This window comes from Chroicocephalus ridibundus, chromosome 3, assembly GCF_963924245.1.
Source record: "Chroicocephalus ridibundus chromosome 3, bChrRid1.1, whole genome shotgun sequence".
NCBI lineage: Eukaryota > Metazoa > Chordata > Aves > Charadriiformes > Laridae > Chroicocephalus > Chroicocephalus ridibundus.
The window spans coordinates 28,061,727-28,085,134 of NC_086286.1; the positions used below are offsets into that span (position 1 = coordinate 28,061,727).

A 23,408-nucleotide genomic window follows, 5' to 3' on the forward strand; every position below is an offset into this window, starting at 1 on the left:
GTAAAAAAACCCACATGGCTTTGAACAAAGCTGACTAAGCTCAGATACCAGCATCTAAAGGGACATATAGAAAAGTTAACTGCAATGTGGGATTTTGTACAGAACCTTCCACAGCTTCTCACAATTTCCAAGGTATCTGCAGGGGGTGTCCACTGGTGGTATGAAAATAGAGTGTCACTAAAGAATAATATGCAACACTAACGCTCATTTGCTGTGATGACAGAGACAATTAAAAAAAAAAAAAAGTAACAAGCATAGTTACCCAACTGTATCTGTGCATTTAGATTTGTTTGCTCCATCTATGTGAAATCTGATTAATGTGAAGACCAAACCAGTCCATGGAAATCTTTTCTGATCACTCACCTTGCATCGGGAGTGCTGAACTCCAAATTCTGTTCCACCCTCTCACCCTTCCTCCTTCAGTTTGCATTACTTTAACAGACTAATTTATACCAAATGCAACCTTTTATCATTTTTATTGTATAAACTGCAATTCAAAGTAACACTATACAGATGTCTGTACTGTTTTCTATGAATAAAACAAAATACATAGGCACATTATAGGGTTGTTTTACTGTTCCACAGCATGAAGCAACCACTGTGGCTACAGCCACACACATGCACAGAGGTACAATATGCCTATGCACACACAAATATGTTTTAACATAAAAGTTGATTCTGAACTTTAAAAAGAGCACAAAAATATCAGACCACAACCTGATGTCTGTGCCTCTTTCACATCTGCTCTTCTAAACATAATGCTTTCCACCAGACTCCTGCGTACTGATGTCCTTACCTTTTCAAACTTAGAAGAATCCTTGATCTAGATGGATAAATGTGAAGTCACTGATGGAGAAAATTTTAACCATCGCCAGATGCATATTAACAAGTTCTGTGCTAGCAACAGCAAATAAGGGTAATATATGGCTGCAGGCAGAAAAAAAACCTTTTCCGTTCCAGCATAATGCATGACAGAAAACCATAGCTTCCAATGAAGAGGGCTTTCAGTGGGTACAGAGTTTTTGTGTAAACCATCTGCAGCCATTAGCATGTAACATTTTTCACGTGACAAATAATGGCTGAGAATAATTGCAAGCTTATTTCCCCTTTCCAGAAATATACATTGCTTCATAGTTTCTCCAAACACACACCCTTCCAGACTTTTATAGATACACAATTAAAAAAAAGATAGGAGTCAACAATGAATGGTCAGGCTGCCAACAAGATTTTTCAGCCACAACCAAACTTCAAAGACTTCCTATTAAAAATTATGAAGGGAAACTAAACAAAGCCTCCACAAAACATTCAAAGGGCATAAAAATAAACGCTGTGTGATACTTCACACTGAAAGGCCATCAACTTCTAGAGGAAGAGAGGGATCCTACAGAGGAATATGCATCTCCTCTTATGCCTGCCAAGTTAAGAAAGCTCAGCCGAGATGCTCTGAACACACCATCCCATGAAAACAGGGCACTATTGGATCTGTTGATGTACTTTTTGTATAGGAAATACGTCCCGTTTCACCTACTAACAGTGTTGTAATTTACGCCAAGTTCCTTGGTTTTGGCCCTTCGTTTTAAAATCTGAAGCGACAAGTATTAAGTCAAACGACAAGAAACAACAGTGATACAAACCAGTGAGGGGGAATAAATGTCAATTAAAAGACCACAGGAATTTCAGGAGTAAGGACAGTAAGAGCACTTATTCTTAAGGCAGCAAACAACATGATTTCAGTATAAAAATGAATCAAGTGGCCAGCCAGGCCCCTGACCCCGCTACTCTTCCCACAGGCAGGAGCACCACAGTGGCAGATGCTACCGCCTATACCAGCGGCCACAGCTAGTTTTGTGGTCAAGAAAAAATGTCAGCCCTTGAGCTTGCACCAAACTCCACGTACTGCAGCCTTTCACCTGGAGATTACAGTTCTCAGGGTACTAGCAAACAGTCAAAAAGGTTTTATATCCGAGGCATTAGCACAAGCCTCTCTCTTCCCGTCTCCCAGGAGGAAAATAAATAAATAAATAAATAAATAAAAAATGCTCATAGAAGTTTCCTCTCCAGCAGCTCCAGCATCCTCAACTCACCTCCACATTGGGAGGTGAGACATTCTGCTGTCTGTTAGGTAGATTACAGAGTTATCAGTGTAGTTACACAGAAATATTTGAAAAAATTTGAAAAAATTATAATGAAATATTATATTGAAATACCAATCAGGTCACAAAAGGACTAGAAAGTTCAGTCACTATGAGAATCACATTTGAAAAAATTTGCATTGTTTTCACTCACTCACTCCCCTGCCAAAAAAAGGAAAAAAAAAAAAAAGAAAAAATTCCTTTCAAAAACATCACTGAGCTGGAGGGGGAAAAGTACAAATGTTTAAAAAACATTGTTATTCTACCTTCAGGTAACATAGGGGAAAAAACAGATAGGCACATTGATAAAAGCATAATCAGTAATAAACCAGTCCCTTAGATACCAGATATTTTTTTAGTACTTGAACAGGCTTAAATTCAAGGGCCTGATGCTGTATACGGTGAGCATTTGCAATCAGCTTTAACAAAATGCTAACAGTGTACATTTCTTGTCAGATTAAAATCTAACAGAGTATTTCAGTGCTGTACACAATATCATTAAGTCTTTAGGGTCACCAAAGTTAGTCTCTGGCTAACTGAGAAGCCACTGGCAGCGTACTGAATGATTTGTATTTATTTCAGTGATAGGAATAAAAAGGTGCTTTTTCTCCTTTTTGTTTAGCACTCCTGCCTAAACACCCATCACTGCAATTTATCACAACAACTCTAACTACAAAATGGTTAAATCAAACAATGAAAAGCAGCAGTTTTAAAGCAACAATAGTTCTGCAGTTCTGCATTTCTTCTCTTCCCAACAGTCATTTATGCTACTTAACCTATTACATTTTTGACATTACAGATATATCCCAATTACGCAATCGTTACAATGAAACATGAAAACAAATGCAAAAGGACAGAAACATTTCTGTAGACTGCCTAGAAAGAGAAATACCCTATTTAAGTTTATGGATGGAATCTGGACTCAAACTAATGGGAGTTCAATTGATTTCAACAGAGACAAGGTTTCGCTCCAATTCTTTCATTTCCATCATTTCTGCATGGTCCCCTGCAACTCGCACAGCTCCCTTCCCCGGACTGAGAGCCAGGGACATGCCAAACCGGCTGAAATGCCTTTACACCCTTCAACCGTCTCCCTCTTCAAACACAAGTAACTACAAGGAAATACAATTAACAGTCTCTCCTGGAAGCATGCCATAACCTAAGTCCGGTAAACACGAAATGGAAAAATATTCCAACGTTATCAGTCTTCAATAAAGGTGATCTGATTTTCCTCCTTCATTAACTATATGACTGAGGAGTCAGAAGAAAAGAGAAGACAATAGGCAGTGAAATATCAAGAAGATGGTAGTTATGATATACTAAAAAAATAAAAAAACCAAAACCAAAACTACTCCCAGCTCCATTACACGCCACAGAAGCTGAAACCTGCACAATTTTTCAACTCTAGTAAACAAAAGCTCAAGCCCCAGTCCCACTATTGAACTGCCTGAATCCACATGAATTTCAGGGCAAGACATCCCACTCCAAATCAGGCAGTGCATGAAAGTTGGGCTGGGTATGGGCTGCAAAACCAGGACTGAATGCCAGCCAGTTCCAGAACTGTGTTAATGGAGAAGGATAAGAGATTGTAGGAGAGCAGAGGCTGAAAGAAATAGACTCATTAACAGGCCGTAAAGTTATTACAGCACTGATCTAAGCTGTCTCAGTATGGTGTGTATCAAAAGGGAACTGGATCCTATGGTTTGTCCAAATTATTTCAAGTTTTTCAGCTGTCACTTTAGCAAAAAATCTGCATGCTTTTATAGATTAATTACTACTTAGCCTGAAAAAAAAAAAAAAAAAAAAGACTGGATGAGATGGCAGATGCAAAAAAGACTTCCATGTTCAACCAGCTTTTGCAGGACAGAACACCTGCAGCTACTCACAAGCAACAGTACCAGCAGATGTTCATTTGCTGGGGCACAATCCCCCCTCACATCCCTCCCTCCGGCACGGTAACACGTCAGTTAAAGCAAGTTTAACAACCACTTTTAGCAGTCTAAAATGTTTTTTATAACACCTAACTCAAAGAATGCCTGATACAGAAATGTGTCATTGCTACGTGTTCTCCCAACACTGGAGACATGTTTTAATTGTGCCCTACTGCCCTTCAGTCACGCAGACTGAAGAGAGGGCTTTCTGAAGTGGCTGTCTTTCTGCTATTAGAATATAACCTTCATTTTAAAATGCAGATAAGATGATATCCAAAACCAGAAGTTCCCTGTTCCCTTCCTTCCATTCCCCTCCCCAACTTAGCTTCAAAAGAAACAAAACAGGATTTATCTTGTTCAATTTTTAGCTTTTTTAAAGAGAATGCTTTTATTGGCCTGTTTTGTTATTTAGAGCTGTGAGATCTTCTGGTAAGCTATTCCTGAATCAAGACAACCGTCATTCACATCGTCTTGCTCTCTGATTTCCTTTAGGACAGACATGGGAATATACAGCAGTTCAAGCCCCAGCTCCATGTTTTTTTGGCATGGGAAATAAGCACATGAAAAAGAGCAACACAGTATCGAAACAGAATGAATAATTTCTATGAAAAGCAAGGTGACTGGGTGAACTAGCAGAGAGAGAAAGGGAAAGAGAGGTGAGGAGATAACAACTCAAAGATCTACTTTTTTTTTTTTAAATTCTCTATAGAAACCCTGAAGACATCTGATACAGCAATGAAGAGAGGCAGAGACTGAAAACAAGGGTGAAAAGGTATCAGGAATGATTAGAACAAACACCAAAATAGCACTGTAGATTTCCAACACCAACAATAATTTTATGTAGGATATTTTATAGCTCAAGGACAAATGCTTACAGAGCTGAAAAACTTTTCATCCCAATCCCAGATACAACTGCTACTATGTTTTCTTCTGCATTCTGACTTTCTCAGATGCCTACATCTGCATACAAACCCAAAGGTTGGAGTTCTCAGGCAAAACCAACAACAAAAAAACCCACTTCAGTATATGAGAACACAAGCCAATAAAATAATTGCAAAAGCGAAAAGAGGATGAAAAGGAAGCAAAATATTTAGTACACCAATTTTATAGCAAGTAGGAAGGCTATAGACTCTTAAAATGGAAGGGGAAAAACAGATTAGCTGCTTTTTAATATTAATGCTGGTAATTCTTCAACAGTTGCACAAATTCTTAAAAAATTATCATTCTCTTTGCAGCTGAGCTGCTTCTACAGTGCAGTCAGAAAGGCTGCTAAGTCTCATGTGGCTGCTCATTTAAGCTGTTCCCATTTCCACTCTTAAGAGAGACTAGAATGTCCTAATTCAGTTTAATAAAGAACACATTGGACCTGGGGGAGGGGAGAGCAACAACGGCATTGGGAGGGGAACTGAGCAATTTCTCTACTTCAGTGAAGTTTAAAAGAAAAAAAAAACAACAACAAAAAAAACAGGCAACAAAAAGACAACAGCAAAACCAACAGTTGATCATCTCAGGAAAGTTTCTAGAAAAGGGGGAGGAGAAAGGAAGACAAACAAACAGAAACATTTTCCTCTCCTTTTGATCTAAGTTATAAGTAGAAAACGCATTCTGAGGCACTGGTAATTTAATGAAAACTTTTCTCCCCAAAACTAACAGAATTCTGGTTATTTAAGAGGAGGAGGCTGATTTCTAAATAAAGCCATTAACTCAATTTAGTTTAAGGGAGATACAGTTCCATGAGTCCTGAAGAAACAAAGAAGGTTGCTTCAACAAATCTGATTATCTTTGCTGTCAGTGAAGTGGCATTACAGTTTCGAGGTACTTTGAAGGGTTTGGAGAACTGCGACTGAAGCAGGTATCACATTACTTCTTAAAAATGGCAAATATAAAATTATGTGATCCCCTCACAATACTGATTAAAAATAAAATAAAATACAAACCTTGACTAAGCCCAGAAGGGCACTTGAATTGCATATTCCATGACTAAATGACTGGAAATCTTACAGGAGACAGCATTAATTAAAGGGGCTGGTCACCTGTGATAAACACAATGTTTTTTGGGGTTTTTTTACTATTCACTAATACATTAGTGCATATTTTATCAAGGCTAAAGCTATCTATGAAACTGTATTTGAAGTCTCTTCAGCCAATCTGGGTTTATTGACTGCTTAGATTAAATAAGTTGTAGTACCTTCTGCTGAGCCCTACATCAAGGACAATATTCTCAAATGCTTCCTGGAAAGTAACGATGTCCTATTCTCAAAATTACCCTCAATTTCATATTTTAGTTTACTTCTATTACTGAACTGAGTGACACGTTTTTCCCCGGCAAGGTCCTAGATCTGCAGACGTGACAAGACCCCAGCACAAAGTTCTTAGGACCGAGAGGTTAGCCCTTGCCCACTTATTGTTCGTGGCTACTTTACAATGTCTGGCCACTGCTGTCGATTTGGGGGAGGAGGGGAAATTTTTATGCCTTTCCACTCACACATCAATCCATTGGCTATTGTTGTGACACAGCTGTGACAAGCACACAATTTTTGTATAAGGTGAGCGGTCCGAGCATCCTTATAATGCACTTAACCAGTTGCTTCCTGACTTCCTCAGTGTTTACGCTCTGAAGCTTGTAACGTGATTGCCTTTTTCTTAACTGTAAATGCTGTGAAACAGTCAGAGAACATATGCTAGGATTTGCAAAAACAGGCAAGAAGGAAACATCCTGAGACAGATAAACAATTAAAAAAAAACAGGCAGAAGTAGTAGCATGTGGAAAATAGCATATGGCTAAGCTTTCAGTAGGGAGGGTACAGCTATTTTGAGCCCAGTGTCTCCCCCAAAGGAGACTGAGTTTTCAGAAATGCAGCTGCAGGGCTCCCTGAAAAGTCAGTCCCCCTAAACTACATCTCATTGGTACCTTGCAATGGAGCCAAGTAAAATCCAACGGCTACGTAGAGCTGGCCACCATGGCTGCTGCTTTTTTTAAAATTAATATGCATTTTGCTTGTATGAGACAATATAGCCATGGTAGACCTTTAAGAAAAATCTGAATTTGTGGGGATCTCCTGTGTCATACATACTATGGTACATAAAATAATGTTTTACAGGACACAAAGCCAACACACAACTAGTTATATTTGAGAAGTCCATTAAGAGAGCCACAGAGACGCAGAAGCCCAAATTCTGGAAAACAGTCAAAAAACATTGAGCCTCATTAAACAAGCCAGCCTCACAGGAAGAGGACATACGATGCTGCAACATTACCTGATTTTTGAGTATTTCTGAGACTCCTGTATCTTGCTGTTCTGTCTTCGCCATAACATTTCATGCTGCTTTCATTCTGAGATCTCAAAGTGATATATCTAAACATAAAGCAAAAGAAGGGAAATTAATTTCCCCCCCCACAAGATTACCTTATAAAATATCACCAACTTGCCCCAAACCATGAACAGACCCGCAAGAATGGACTTCCTGTTGTAACACAACCAGGTACTGACTTCTATTCAATAGAGTATCTCCATGCTACTCTGTTCTTCAAGGCACTATTGCAGAGGACATCTATCAGCACTGCAATTCCCTTAAACAACAACAAAGAATCTCTTTCCCCTATCAATAGTGAGAGATTGCTTCATTGTCAAATCTCTGGGATTGATTGATACATCCACGGTCCTTCAAATTACAGACTGAAATATGAGTAAATTCATCTTTTCTTCTTACTCAGCTTGGCGCCTACTGCAAAACGAGGAATGGGTTATGCTGATGCAATAAATACAACAACATTGTGTCTCTATGGCAAAGACTGATTTCACAGCATCTTCAGACGCTGCTTTGACAGCACCCAAAGACTGGCTGGATGCTCTTGCGGAGAGGAGATTTGCTGGCAACCTACATGATGAGTGTCACACAAACAAGAGAAGGTATAGCAATCAGGAAGGGAGGGATTAATGAAAGTCAAAGGTGCAGAAGATACAATCAGGTTGTCACCCGGTGCAGAAGAGATATCTAGACAAGGCATCTTATTTTATTTAAATGAAAACAACACATTTGTTTTTGTAGACGCTGCTGCCAAGACGGCTTTTAGGGAAGGCCCTGAACAGAACAAGCCTGGAAGCTTAAGGTGCAGTTCACAGCTCACTGATGTCAATGGGAAACCCTCCATTTGCACTGAGCCCTGCCAGGTTTTGGAATGTCATTCCAGCCATAAGAAGAAACTGTATAAACAACTGCTTGAGACATGGGCACAGATAACCTCAGTGACCTTGATCAACATTTTCCTACTCTCACCTTCACTCTAGATTCATATGTTTAAATTATGCTTTTAAAATCTCTGATAACAGGTCCCAAGTACTGTGACACTACTACATACAGCAAGAAGCCGTCCACCAAGCCCAGCAGTTCCTTGCCCAGAACAAGTGCCCTCCCTTAGCCCACCAGCATGATGGGGGAGAAGAACCCAAGCAGCTCCCTCGCCCTGCCCAACGCCAGCCTCTGCTGCACCCTTCACCTTCCCCCAAGCCCACACGGAACAGTCAGGTCCACAGCCCAATCCAGACATCAACCTGCTCCATCAAAACAGGCGCCACAGGAGGCAGTGGAGCTCCTTAGAAAGCCTAACCTGCCCAAAACATCTTTATTTGACAGAACACCTCAGCTGATGGGAAACGCTGGTAGCATCATACAGGACACGTGGATTTATTTGGATCCAAGTCATTTTTTGCTTACAACATTATAGCATTGAGTCCCAGTAACTAAAACCCTTGAACGTCCATGTCTTGCTACAAATGTCAGCCGAAATGCTACAAACGTCCCTGAAAGGAAACTGTTCGTTACTTGTGTATATCCTATCTGCTGACGGCTTTTCTCAGCAACTCCATGAGTTTGCCTCCTCATTGAAATAAGGCAGGCTTTAATAAGCCCACATGTACTTAATGCTTTATCTAACTTGTTTTTTATACTGGTATTTAACACCTTTTGGTATGTAACAGCCATATTGAATCTTCTAGATGAATAACAGGCGTACACCATTGCTTTGTAACAGGCAATATTCAGAGACACCGGGAAAACTTGAGGTTAAAGTCAGTGGAGCCATGAGAAAACTTTTTTTTTTTTGTGACACAGTTTAACACAGCTGTTAAAGATGTTTAAATTTCATTTAAAAAATAACTGCTATGTCATGTGCAGTGACCAAAGTGACAGTGTATAGTTTTGCTTTCTTTTTAATTTATCCATTTGCTCTGAAACAACAAACACTAGTATTAAACCTAAAAATGCCACAAAGTATTCTGCAGAGAAACCATCCCTGGCAGCTTGCTGTAGAGGCCAAGCCAATGGACACTGGGAAAACCAACAACAGGAACGACCACGAAAACCCTTTCCTGTTTTTCTTATTTGTTTTGGCTGCCTTTCCCACTATACCATCCTCATCATCAGAGCTACAATACCACACATATGCAGCTGTAATGTAAATTAGCAAATATGTGCAAGGCTCTCATACATAATACCATAGTTAAAGAATAAAACTTTGGGCATTTCAGAGCCAGAGGTAGTGAACTGATGGCTGATAAATACTGAAAACAGTCACAATGTAAATAATGCAGGACAAAACACTGCAAAAGTACATAATATTCACAAATGAGGTTTTAATTCCTTTCATAAATTTTCTGCAGCATCTCATTTTTTGAGGTTTAGATTAAAAAACAATCTAACTTTCTATTCCTTTGCCATACTCTTCAGTTTTGCTCCCATCCCAGCCCCTAGGTTTTGCATATAACTGAAGCACAGTAAGAAGCAGCTGAGAAGTGAAGCCTACAGCAACATTTACAAATTAAGAGCTAAGTCAGAGATCAGCTATCCTATACACACAATATAAATTTTCGTTCTTCTCTCTTCATTAGGATTGATGACACTGCTGGAAAATAAGGAGCACATAATACCTTTTATGGGAACGTAAAGCACAGACGAATTAGCAGAGAGAGAATGCAGCTAAATCAATTTCTCATCTCAAGATAGTAATGGAGGCAATTTCTTGAACTTTACTATGCTTGTAACGTATTGATCAGCAAAGCTTCACACTGGAAGTTAAACTAGGTATTTTTCCAGGGATAAAATGGAGGATGGCAGTAAAACTCCAGGCAACACACCAAAGAACGAGGATTTTCTCCAGCCACGTTGCAGTTCAGAAACTCAAAGTTTCCACCTACCTGCAAGTTACTGCAACACATGAGGGGAAGATTTCTAGATGAAGGCTGAATTAGTCCTGCAGGAGCCTTCGCAGAGCAGATTTAAGGAGAAGCAGAAAGACACAGTGCTGCTCTAGGAGTGGCAGCACAAACACCAGTACTGATTACGCGACCTGCGGCATGAGGCTGTGGCAGCAGCTTGGGGGCAGCACTTTTGTTGCAACGCTTCAGCTCCCCTTGGCTGCGGGTTGCCATAAAGAGCCATTTCCTAGAGGTCTTTCAGCCTCTGCTGTGACTGCGTTGTGCTCCGAGATGATGATCCCCTTCACAAACTTCTGCTACTGCTCTGAGGCCTAACCGCAGGCTAGGACAAAGAGAACCTTCGTCTGGCTGATGAAGATGCCCCACTCAACCACCATGAAGAGCAGTGACGCCAAGGAAGGCTATGCACATGCTCCATGGGCTGGTCAAGTGTGACTGGAACAGGCCATGTGCTTCCAAGGACAACGCTACAGCTGCACGGCAGATTTTGGATATTAAAAGAACAACACAGACCAAAGACGAGGAAACACATATGCTCTACCAAAGTAAAGTGAAATGTTGGACATATACCCTTCTAGAATAGCTATATTTACTTTAACGGGATGGACTTTTGTATCATTAAGAACTCTAATGAAGTATTAAGATTGGGAACTTTTGGGAACTTGGACTTCCTATAGATCATCCATCAGAGCATCCAAAATGTGATTCTGAGATAATAAAATAAAATTAAAAAAAAAAGGTCATTTAAGATTTCTCTTCTCCTGCCCAGTCGTCGCCCAGCTACATACCTAACCATATGCAAACATCAGCTGATAACCTTCCCATGAAATTAATGAATCTCACCTACTTTAAATGAGTGAAACACAAGAGTTTTCTCTACTGTATTTGTCGTTACTTCTGTTACAACAAAGGTGACCGAAAGCATCCTGTTATCTAAATTGGTTGGTCATGATTTAACAGTATTTAATTATTTTTGGAGCAGAAAAGGGGAAAGTAAGACACCTTAAGATAAGAAACATAAGAACAACAACAGAGTACACATATTAAACAAGTAATACCAACAAAGACTGTAGTATCAACTGGCAAAACCAGCAACAAAAAAGTTGAAAGTACCAGAACTATCATCAATCATGTACCATTAATTTGGTTCACTTAACACAGCTACATCAGAGCACAGTCTCTCCCCACATGGTAGAAGTCCTCTCTTAACCCTCAACATCATGATTTTTTTGCCCTTCCCTGGTCCATGTTCAGCTTTCTGGTTGCACCTTATTTCTTAGGGAAATTCCAGAAATTCAAATTCTCTTTGTAGGACAGGATTCTTCATGCATGCAAGATTATTTTTATATGCTCATTTCTACATCTTTGTAATGCTTCAGGAATACTGTATTACATTCATTTCCCCAGCAAATCTCTTAGACAAACAACATACCTTACAGACGAGATGCTATGGTACAGATAGATTACCAATTCCAAAAGTCTATTCTCCATCTCTAGGGTCTAGCACTTCAGACAACAGATACTGTACAATGCTAGATTATGTTTAAAGCAGTTTTGAGTCAAGCTACTGGTCAGATGCCTACCAGTCACACAAAGCAAACAAGTGCTCACACTAGAAGAGACCACCATAGGCATAACTGATGCCTGCCTTGAGCCACTGCATCAGGCACCTGCTCCGTAGCAGTGACCAGAGTATAATCCAGTTCCCTTGGGCAGGGCTCAGCTTGTCCCATCCAGGAGAAAATACTCCTCCTTGCAATTCCTTCCATCTTTCATTACATAACTTCAAACCACCACAGCAAATTTACTGGGAACCCAACACAGCCTCCCTCTACTAGAGTTTAATTTATCTTCACAGCAAATGCATCATATGCACCAAGCTGGACAGGATTTTTGTTGGGGGGTGGGGGGAGGATGCAGTTTACAGTTTTCTCATGAAGTGCATTTATGTAAAACAAGGCTAAAATGAAACTATGAAAGCATACATTCGCTCTGGAGTCTGCTTCTTTCCTTTCTCTTCTTTCCCTAAGACAGTCCCTTCTCCAAAACAGACTCCCTTTTCAAGATGCATTTTCTTCTCCTCTGTCATGCCAGGCATCACCCCTTTGACACCCGGCTAGTCTCCTCTCCTCTGCTTCTACTCAGCTCTCTTCCCTCAGATCCACGACCTATACCTCCTACCACACAATCATTTCTTGTCCTCTCCTTATTGAATTCAGACAGCATCCTGGCCAGCACTACAAGCTTGACAGCCCCAGAGCTGTGAGAGAAACCACCATCTTCCCCTTCACAGCTCTCACACACTCCTTTCATGCGCATCTCCTGGGAAGGACGGTGGACACTCAACTCCCCTTCTCCTTCTTCAGGACGTTCATCGTTTTTGCAAGTCTCTTCCATGTCAAGTACCTTCCAGACCGAGGACTCCTGGTGACTCTTTGTCACCTCATACTTTGGCTCTTCTTCTTTACAACATTTTGTGGACTGGGAGATGGAAGACAGGGAGGACCAGAGCTGCACATGGTACTGAAGACAGGGGAGCACCACGCATTTACACAGTGGCACATTTACGCTTTCTGTTTTGTTTTCTGTTCCTTCACTAACGAGTACTGACGCTTGTTTTACCAATCATTACACTGCCATTTTTACAGGATGACCACAAAGTCTCCTTCCAGAGCAGTACCACCTGGTGCAGCCCTCAGCAGGGCAGACACCGCCTTGTGACCCCCCTCCTCCTCCCGCACACATTGCTTTTGTTTATCTACAAGCAATTTCCTCGGGCATTTTATCATCCAATCATTCAGTACAAGGAGTTCTGCAACACATTTCAGCCAGCCCTGCTTTTCGTTATTCTTAATACCCTAAGCATAGACTCTTGCAAAATTCCAGTTCCTTAAACTATGAGGTGACTAAAACTCAAACAAAATCACCACCAAAAATGACATCAATAAACAACCCTGCTTCCTTGAAAAACCCTCAAACTATTCTTTCCCTTTGCAAAATTACTGGAAAAGAGACACTCTCCTAAATGAAATTCCCCAATCAGTTAAAAAAGAGAATAATAATCCTCAAGCAGCCACTCCCCATAACAAGCTTTATCCCTAATTGTTCGAGTTTGGCAGAGTTGAGAACTCTTCACAGCAAGATCTTCTGTCAAGAGCCCAACAACTTAACACTTGGACCTTGCCATGCTGATGTGCCATCCCTGTCCTGAGATGATGGAGCAGGAGGTCCACAGCTCAGGAATCAGCACTGCCAGGCCAAAAAAACCCAACCCCAAACAAATAAGCAGACGAACCTAAAAAGTCTAACAGCTACTGCTTGGCTCCAGATCCTCCGTGCGGAAGGTAGGAGGAAGAAAAAGAAAAAAAAAAAACCAACCCCATCCCACCCCTCTGCAGACAGACTCCTATGCAGTGCCAAGAATATTTTGAAAGACACAAGATGTATAATAACTTTTCAACTGAATATTCATTTCTGAATTGAAGGGAAACATCTTAAAGGCGAGTGGGCGTAAAGAACGATTCCTCCTCGGCACCGCCGTGCTATTTATTAAAGGCTGTGAATACCCACAAGAATTCAGCTTTGGCCTTCGCACTGTACACTAACAAGCTTAGTTTACTGACATTCACAGAGCATATGGAGCTCTGCTTCAAATGATCCTTTTGAAAGGGACAATTAAATCAGACAACTGGAGATTGAACGACCAACAGAGCTAATTAAATTCTTAAGCCCTGTTTGTATATTTATCCAAATCTTTCTCACCATTCTTGCTGAGAAGGGGAATGGGTTGGCTTGGGAGGTTGAGGGAACAACAGTATGCCTTCCCCCCGCCCCCCCCGCCATAGTTACAAATCTGTTTGGAACAAAACTTGAGACATGAAATCAATGCAGCCGGTGGTGGAATTCATCTTATTGTGACAGAAATATTCCATTTTCCCTAGCTTATATTTTAAATTGCTTTCTGATATACCAGGTTATTATTTTTTTAGCCCCTTTGGTTCCTTACATAATTAAATGCCATGCCATTCAGCTTTTACAATTACTTTTACCATTTTCAAAGGAACATTGACACTCAGCAGCTTTCTCAACTTTCTGTGAAGAATTTATTCCCCACAAGTATTAGCTCCACTGAGTATTTTCTTCTTCATTACATTCAAAGCTCCTAGCCATCCCTATAGAAATCTTTTCCCTTGTACAGAGTTTTCTGTAGAGTAGGTAGTATTTGCTGATCCTCAGTTTCCTTTCCTAGTATTCCACGTCACCAGAAGTAGCACAGAAAAGGGGAAAGGACGATGCTTTGTAATACCATGGTACCTTCAGCTTGCAGACAAGGGAGAAGGGCTAAGCACAGTTTTATGGGTACATTTTTGTAACAAATTCAGATTTTGTATTTAGTACTTGCAAAAATAACAACAATGCTCCCAAAAGGTCTCCCAGCTAAGCTATGGAGATTTAATTTACCCAATTACCCTACAGGTACAAATACACAGCCTCTGAAGCTCTGAGAACTGGTGTTTATGATTTTCTCATAGAAGACCGCCTAAATTTTGGCACATGTATGTTCCCAGCCCCTCTAACTTTGCTTTGAAGGTATTGCCCACACTAAACATGGGTCCAGCAGCACAACACTCTCAGATTTTGCCAACTTTCAACAAAGGACACCTTACAAATAGTACTTTATTGGTACAGAAGTGACAAAATACTTATCATTCTGCAAGGAGCAAGTTCATCCTGCTTAACACTTACCTGACAGAAACGTAACCAGAGAAACACAGATTAGGGTAATGTCTCCCTTCCCAGGTAGGCTAAGGAGAATTATATGGCCAGCGGGGTGGGTGGGTTTGGCTGGGTTTTTTCTTGGTTTGTTTGTTTGGTTTTTTGTACAACTTGGAGGCAGGGGGGAGAGGGGAAGAAGAGTACCTTAAAGAAAGGGCCTTTTAAATAACTTAATGGCTAAAGCTTTATTTCTGACAAATTGCCAGCTTGTTTCTCAGCAGAACAATAGGAAGGAGTTTCCAGAGAGTGCCTAACAAGCACCAGGGAAGACACCTTCCCTATAGAACGCACAGTGGAACACCACAGGATCTTCTCCTGGGAATCAATTATAAGTAGGAAACACTTTGAAGAAGGTGATAAACATGCTTGTCATCTATGGCTCTACCTTACGTACCAGTTGACCAAGTCATCCTTCAGAATTAGTGGAATGTTACCAAGCATCACACTTCCAACTGGAAGCAATGTATGCCTGACCTTTTCATACCATTTTCAGCTCTATCACAGACAGAGCTTGAATTATGGTCACAGACAATTCAAGAACCAAAAGGCTCTGCCCACGTTTCTTCATGACCCAACTGGTGTCCTGGCACAGTGCTTTGCACGAAGGAGAAGGAACTGGGGGCTCTGACACAGGGAGCCCAAGGATCATCTCTCATTTCAAGTCCCAATTTTGTCTGAGGTCACAGTGACCTGAATCTAGCACGAATTACGCATAATAGGCTTCCAAGCAAGTGGATCTGTGCCAACTGAACCTCATAAAAGTTTTGGTTGCTAGGAGGTAGCAGTGGACATATTCTAAAGTCCTGTTTACCCGAGCCGTTGAGGGTCCCCTCTGGAATAACCTTCCACAGTCTGATCACTGGTTTCTCTTTCTCTTCTTGAGACATCAGACTTCTGCTAAAATCTGTGATTTCCCATCTGCTGTCATTTAGAGAAGCCTCTATGAATTATCTCTCCAAACAGTCTGCTAGAGACCTCCAACTTCTTCAGAAGAAGCTCATATCTTTAAACAAACTAGATAACATGCCTAGCCTAAATTCTGCTCAGATAAGTCCTGCATTCAGACACAGCATTGTTCAGATGCTCACGTATCAAGTTCTGAGGCTCAAACTCCACAAGCGGGCACAGCAGACAGAACCTCAGTACCACGTTATAGGGCTTACCTTAGCTTTTCAGCCTGCTCTCTCCCTCTCTAAAAGACTTATCTCAAATGGATACACGATATTTTTACATCAACATTTTTCATCAACTGTTTTATGTGGATATTAAGTTTCACAATGTGCTATCTGGAAATCTAGGCTGCTCCAGATCATGCTTTTAAAGACTTACTCTATAATTCTCCTACCAGTTTGCAGAAGATGCATTTTTATCCTCTGATTTAGAAACGCGTAAAAGGATTTTCCATGGTTATCTTAACTAAGGTTGGACTTAGAGTATTTATTTATTGCATTGTTTACATATACTGTGAGTCACTCAATAAGGAAATGGAGAAATAAAAATAAAAACAACCTCCTCTTTTAGATCACATAATTTCTGACACCGTTTCTACTTAGAGATCAGCTCAGTTTTGTTTGTTTTATGGAGGAAGAGAGTAAGCAAACACAGACTTCAGTTTTTCATCATTTACTGAACCTACGGCACACAAGACATTTATCATCAAGCCCTAGACTCAAGCTGAAATGCTAATTACAGACAAAGAAAAGGTAAAGTTATTTCAATAATTAGTAAGCAAGCAATTCTCAGAACAGCATTATCTGATTTATCACAGGATTCTGGGAAGAAGATGGTGGTGCTGACACACTCGTAGTTTCCCTTCTGTTCACTTTTCACTAACAGCAGATTCAAGCCTCTCTGGAGTATCTACCCGAGAGAGCTGACTGGAAAAGTAATCTGTAACAGGGAGCAGGACGGATGCTAACGTCCCCACCGACACATCCTTGGGAACCGCCTAAGGAGCGGAGACCACAAGCAACATGACCAGAGGATTGAAAAGTAATGCCGCGAACCTCAGGCGCTTTCAGTTCTGACTGTGGACTTCTTCATGACTGAAATACGCAACTGATAATGCCATTTCTAACAGCCCTCATCACCACAAATACCAGAAAACACAACTTGGGGCTGTAGAAGGGGAGTGAGGAAGGATTCTGAGTTGATATAAAAAACACAAATTAAAATAGGAGGTGAAAACAACTGCAACAGAAATGAAAGGTGAGAGACATCGCAAACACGCTGAGCGAGTCAGAAGCAAAAGCACCTCATGCAATACAAGCCAAACGCGAGCAGGCAGCGTTTCAACCTCTCTTGCCCAGAGACAGCAGCTAAAGATCTCCCCAAAGCTTCAACACAGCTAGACACGAGGAAAGGGAGAGTGTGCAGCCCACCAGGGGCACAAGACTGCAAAAACCCCTCCCACGATGAAAAATATTCCCACTCAGAAAGCATAGCTGGCACCCTTCTAAGAGAAGGCTGGTGCCACCACTGTGTGGCCTGAAGAGATGCTAAGCCTTGCCCTTGTTCCCCTGCACTCAGCTCCCACGGCACAACACTAGCATCCGTGTTAAGGAAACACCATTATTCCCCTCGGTCAAACCTCATGGTCCTTAATTTAGGCGCAGGCTGCAAAACTTCCTCTTTAGAGTGGTGGGGCTGTTGGGAGGGGGGGGTGGCTCTTGTTTGTTTGTGGTTTGATGGGGGTTGTTTGGTTGGGTTTTTTTAAGCATCGATGCCAGTTGCCCAAGAAAGACATCTCTTAGAAATTATCTGAATGAGTCGAATAGTTGTGTGAAAATAGATACAGTGATACTGAAAAGCAAAATGGAAGATAAAAAGAATTCTCTTTAAAAAACGTACACAGGCGGGATGCACTGCCCTGTGCCATGTGGGAGCCAGGACTGACCGCAGGCATACAGTGACCGAACCCAGCACAGCACTGGGGTGTTCCCAAACAGGCTTCCCCCAAGGCTACATCCAAAGGGTGTAGATCAACATGCATGAGCGTAAGGCAGGTGTTCAAATAGCAGTCTCATCTGACAAAGATCTCAAGCAGAGACCTCACAGGGAGGGCTACGATATTATTATTTTCTCCAATGCATGTACAACCTTACATTTGTTCCTTTATCTTGCAATAGAGAATTCTTATTACCATGCTTCAATTGAAAGACAATAAGGAGGACAGATTATATATAATGAAGGTACTGCACATATGATTTAAAGTTGCCTCCAAATACCTAATGTACAAACATTTGTTTTCCTTCAGATGTTAAGAATCAGGCCAGAACAACAGTAATATGATTTTGGCTTGTGCAAAACAATGCTTCCTTTTTTAATAAGCAATGGACCTACCTAAAAAAACCCAAACAAACATATTTTCTTTCTTAATCAGATTGTCCTTATGGAATATTCAGAGACCAGCCTTCTGGATAAGAAGTAACTGCATGAGACAAAAGATAATCAGAAGAGTACTGTTTTCTGCTATGTTCTCAGCATTCCTGGATTGCAAATTCAAGCTACAGAAAAAAGTTTGTGTATCAGGTGCTGTACCAGATAATATAACACCACACATGTCTAACCTTTGAGAAGTGAAGAGTCGCAGTGAGGCTAAATTTTTTTATTTTATTTTTTAAATATTGAGATCCCTGCTATAAATTTGATTTTCATTTTAGTTTTCCTACAGACATTGGCCTGGAGGAAGGCCATCTTACAGAAAAACCCTAAGGCCCTCTTTACCTCATCTCCCCCTGCACTAATGTCTCTGGTAATGCAGGACTCAGATAAGGCTATGTAATCCCACACCGTCCTGCTGGTATACTTTCCAGTAAGCCCTAGCTATCTCAAAAGTCGCATCTCCCTCTTCATCTTCTGCCGTATGAGTTTTACCCAGGTCTAGATTCAGTAGTGGACATTCCTTTGCACACAGAATGTTTCAGTTGTAATCTCATTACCTCCAGGCACTGAGTTCTGCAAGGCTGAAATAGTCTGAATTGGACCATCTGTAACAGCCCCTTCTTTTGAGATCTCCTGCCCTTGCCAGAAACAGGGGTGGTATAAAGTCATCTTCCATCACAGGGAGACCTCGTGATTGAATTACCAAACTTTTTGACACTTTCTAAAGCTCTGCAAGTCTGAGCCACCATTTCCCAGAGACCTTCTCTTGAGCCAGCCCACTGGCACACGGATAAGTGTCTTTTCTCAAATACTAGTAAAGCGGTTCTGCACAATGCAAACCACTGTTGAAAGCAGAGGAGCGCCAGTCTGGTGTGCCTTACTTCTAGGCAGCTCCAGCCTTCTCTTTTTGTCCCTGGTCTACCAGCAGAAGTCACAACCCAGCGGCTGCTCTTCCATTCAGGCGCCTTTTGGAGTGCTCTCCTTCCAGACACGACCTATTGCTGGCCACAAAATACATCAGGAGCTGATGATAGAGACAATCTTTCTGCATCTGTATAAGAGGAAAAACATATTTCTGGTACTCATTGTGCACAACTAAATACAGTCAGTGCTGAGGCAGGTGGCGATGCCTCTCTATGTTAACCAGCAATCCAGGGTACAATTACAGGCTATGGTCCTGGAGATCCATCTGGTAAATGATTACATCCTTATTTGCAATAGATATGCCCGTTCTGTCAGGAGAACCCAAAGATGAAATTCTGATGATTTATTCACTTGTCTGAACTATGAAGTCCTGAACTGAAAAATATTTCTTACAGTAAAACATACATTACGAGTAATTTTCTCTGGACAACATAGACTACTTAAGACACGAAATCCTAAAATGGATAGACCTTAGACCTCTCTAATTTGAGGCTTCTGATGAGTTTGTTGAGGAGACAAGATTTAGAAATGCTCGTAGGTATTCACCCTTTTCAAAGCGCAAAGAATAGCGAGTGCGATCTGCGCAACTTCTCCGCTGGTGAGAGACATACAGCTTCACTCTACAAGCTGTGGTTGATCACTATTTTTACTACTTTATGGGGTTACAAAGTCCACTTAATCTGGGGAAAAAATGGCAGCATAACTCTGTAGACGTGATTTTACCAGTCAACTGCCTAAGGTACAGATTTTTCAATAAAAATAAAATCTTTAGCAAGACAGAAGGTTCATTTCTATTTTCATTTTAGCCATATCCTCAAAAGGACAAACTGTCTCCTGAGTATGAGGTTATATATCAGAAGGAACTTGCTCCGGACTTGAGAATGTCACAATTTCCAGTGGGTTCACGTCTTTGGAAAGTCCTAAACTGAAAGGCTTTAGGTAAGATGGAAAATCCTGACACAATGCAGGCTTTTGACTCCATTCCCGTGCCTAAAGGGCCACCAGGGATGGCCAGTTCTGGCCTCATAGGGCTGTTAACATCTGCTTTGTTTCTAATAAGCAAGGGGAAGCAAAGATCCTTGTAGCTCCTACTTCTAAACCTGGCAAAGTAGTAAGAAAAGAGTTCTCCCCCTCTCCCCCAGGTGCTTTAAAAAAAAAAAAAAATCACTCATGTGAATCAAATAACTTGCCGAATGATTCATGACTGTCATATCTGAACAAAAAAGTACCATGTCAATAAAGAGAATGAGAAAATTAAAAATTATAACTGCTGATGATTAGAGCAAAGCGCCTGAGCATTATGAATTCTGAATCTTAAGAACGGATGACATACTTGCTGCATCTCCCTAACATTGGGGGAAAAAAAAAAATAATCTATTTAGTGACATAGCACCAGCCTTTGCAAAAAGGGTAAAAATAACATTCATCACAAGAGGCAGGAATCCAACACATTAGATAGTCTGTGATGAGAACTCTATGAATAAAGCAGATAATATCAAATTACTTAACTAAAAACCCAACAAAACAGCCATTTACAGATAAAAAGAATACTTGCCTATGTGTTTCCAAATTAACTACCAACTGGAATTATGTGTATTTGCTGTTTTAAAATAAGTAAAGAACGAGATACACAAAAAGATCTGGATTTACCCACCCTCTCAGACACATTGGGTTTTAACATTTACGGCATACTGAAGAAAACACCCCACCTCTTTTCTCTTCATTTGCTATTACATTTGGCACAAAACTTTCATGTTCAGAAAGAGATTTGGCTAGACAGCAGATGGAGTATTCCATTAAAACACAAGTGGCAAAATGTGCCCACCTTCCCAGTCAAAAAAAACACAAACCACTTCTCAGTAACATCTGCCTGTAGATCACAAGATGCTCACACGGATGCTTTCCCACAAAATACTTTTTCCTTACTCCTATCTAAAAGTGTTCTTCTCCATAAGTGAATTTGGTAATCACAAAAAAAAAAAACCAAAACCAAAACAACCAACCAAAACCAAACAAACCAAAAAAGTAAAAAAGCAGCCTCAGGTATTCCTCCCAGCACCATCCACTTACCCAGAAAAGCCCACAGGAACACTAACAGCAGAGGCAGGCACACCTGCAGAGGCTATAAGTGTCAAACAGAGGTCTGGAGCACTTGGTTCAGCAAGAAGTGACTATTTCAAGTTAAGCACAACGAGGAGGAAGAAAAACTTGGTTCACTTTATAAAAAAAGATATGTGGTAATATCAAAAAAAAAAAAAAAAGAGAAAGAGAAAAACCAGAGGGTACGTTAATTATAATGGTTCTGTGGTTCTCCTGTATTTCAATTGGAAACCACTTTATTTACAGCTTTTGGCTCAGCAGCAGGCAACCCAACGAGAACATTTTTCACTGTGCGATTTCTAACGCAAATAAAAGTAAAAGGTAACCTTAGAGTGGTTTGCTAACTTACATAACGAGACAGGAAACAAATGGTACATGTGAATAATGATCATGTCAAATGCATTCAGAAAGACCACATGTCTCAAATTCTTTGACAAATACATTTACCTCAAAGAACTATCTAAAATAGCTCTTTTTTCATAAATATATAAACACTTTTCCCAAGATACCATTTTAATAGTAATTTAAATATATATATTCCATCAAAATATAAAGTTAAACCCATTCTCTCCACCCTCAAAACCAAGAAGTGACCACTAGCAATAGAAATCTGTCTTTTCTGCTCAACAAGTCCACATTTACTGATTTTGGACAGAGCGGTGAAGAGCCCCAAGAGTCAACGCTGGGGTCTGCCCAGGCAGCCCCTTTTGCACTTCTCGCAGCAGAGCTGCGTATGGGAGGTGAACGGGAGGAGTGGAGAAGACAAGTGGAAAAACCCACGTGTGGGAGAAACTAGTGTACACAAGGGGGTAACATGCAATTAGGGTCTCCCAAGGATGGCTGAAACCTCTCCCTGAAACCAGGGCAGGTTCACCAAGGACTGGCTTTGCATGTCCGCGCAGCAAACCCCTCAAATTTGCCACCAAATGCAGTTTGGTGTTGGGGTTAAGGCGCAGCCCCCCGCAGACAGTGCCTGACACCCTTCAGATGACAACAGCATGGTTTGGAGTTACACCAGCCGCATCCTTCTCCCCCTCAGCGTAGAGCTTACAGCCGTAAATGACCACTTCCAGCAATAAACATCAGACCTGCTTCTTCAGCAAAACGGGTCACACAGACTTGCACCACATTATTTCTCCCAACCTTTTCCCAAGAGGACGGCCTCATATAAAGCTTCCACCAGTCCGCTACTAGCCCTGTCCAAACGGTTATGCTTTTACTCAAAAATGTAACATCACAGGGGAAGAACTCCTGCAGCCTTTTTTCACTTCATTTTTAAAATGGAAACAAAATAAATTTTGTCGGGTTTAACAGCACTTTTCCAAATCGTGACAGATACAAGATTTTCCATCTTTTCAAATTCACGAGGTTGCACCAAATACTCGCATGCTCTCTCAAATGCTCTTCTCTTCTTTGGCTTGTCGGTTCACTTAGGAAAGAAATACCTACAAGACCATTTTGGGCTTCCGTTCAAGCAGAATGTTTTGAAGCGGTTTCTAATATCATAGAAAACGCCTATCAACAGCTGTTAGTGGCACAGGAGGGATCTGTCTGTATACAGATGCTCACATGCTAGCAAACACTTCACTGAAAGGAGTAAGTGATGCGCGTTACTTTCTGCAACCCATTTGACTATGGGTAGTTTCAATTTGTATTTTGCTCTTAACAATAAGGAGATTCAGGAGCTGACCTTGTATCTCTGTCAATTCACAAAGGCCTACTGCATTTAGAAAAGCAAGAAGTACGTGCATATATATATATACATATTTCTTTAAGATGCAAGCATTCCTTCAAGACTATAAAATGTATTTTGCACTGGGCAAACGATTTAAACATGACTTCAGACCAATGCCTTCATTATCTCCCTCTAAAGATGTCCTACTTGACAACTGTGGGTATAACTGATAACACCACCAGCTTGGTTGGCTCATTTCTCCAGGTTTCCT

At 40.9% G+C, this 23,408-nt stretch overlaps 1 protein-coding gene across 8 annotated transcripts in view; it reads right to left on the reverse strand.

The window, feature by feature from the left end:
- Nucleotides 1-23,408, reverse strand: part of TRERF1 (transcriptional regulating factor 1) — a 102,202-nt gene that overhangs the window by 24,061 nt on the left and 54,733 nt on the right. For 7 of the 8 annotated variants that reach the window (XM_063328547.1, XM_063328546.1, XM_063328545.1 and 4 more), the window contains one exon: nucleotides 7,322-7,419. The exons of the other annotated variant lie outside the window; for it this stretch is intronic. The gene's annotated coding sequence lies outside the window, so the exon portion shown is untranslated. The remainder of the gene's footprint in view (nucleotides 1-7,321; nucleotides 7,420-23,408) is intronic. 8 annotated transcript variants of the gene reach the window in all.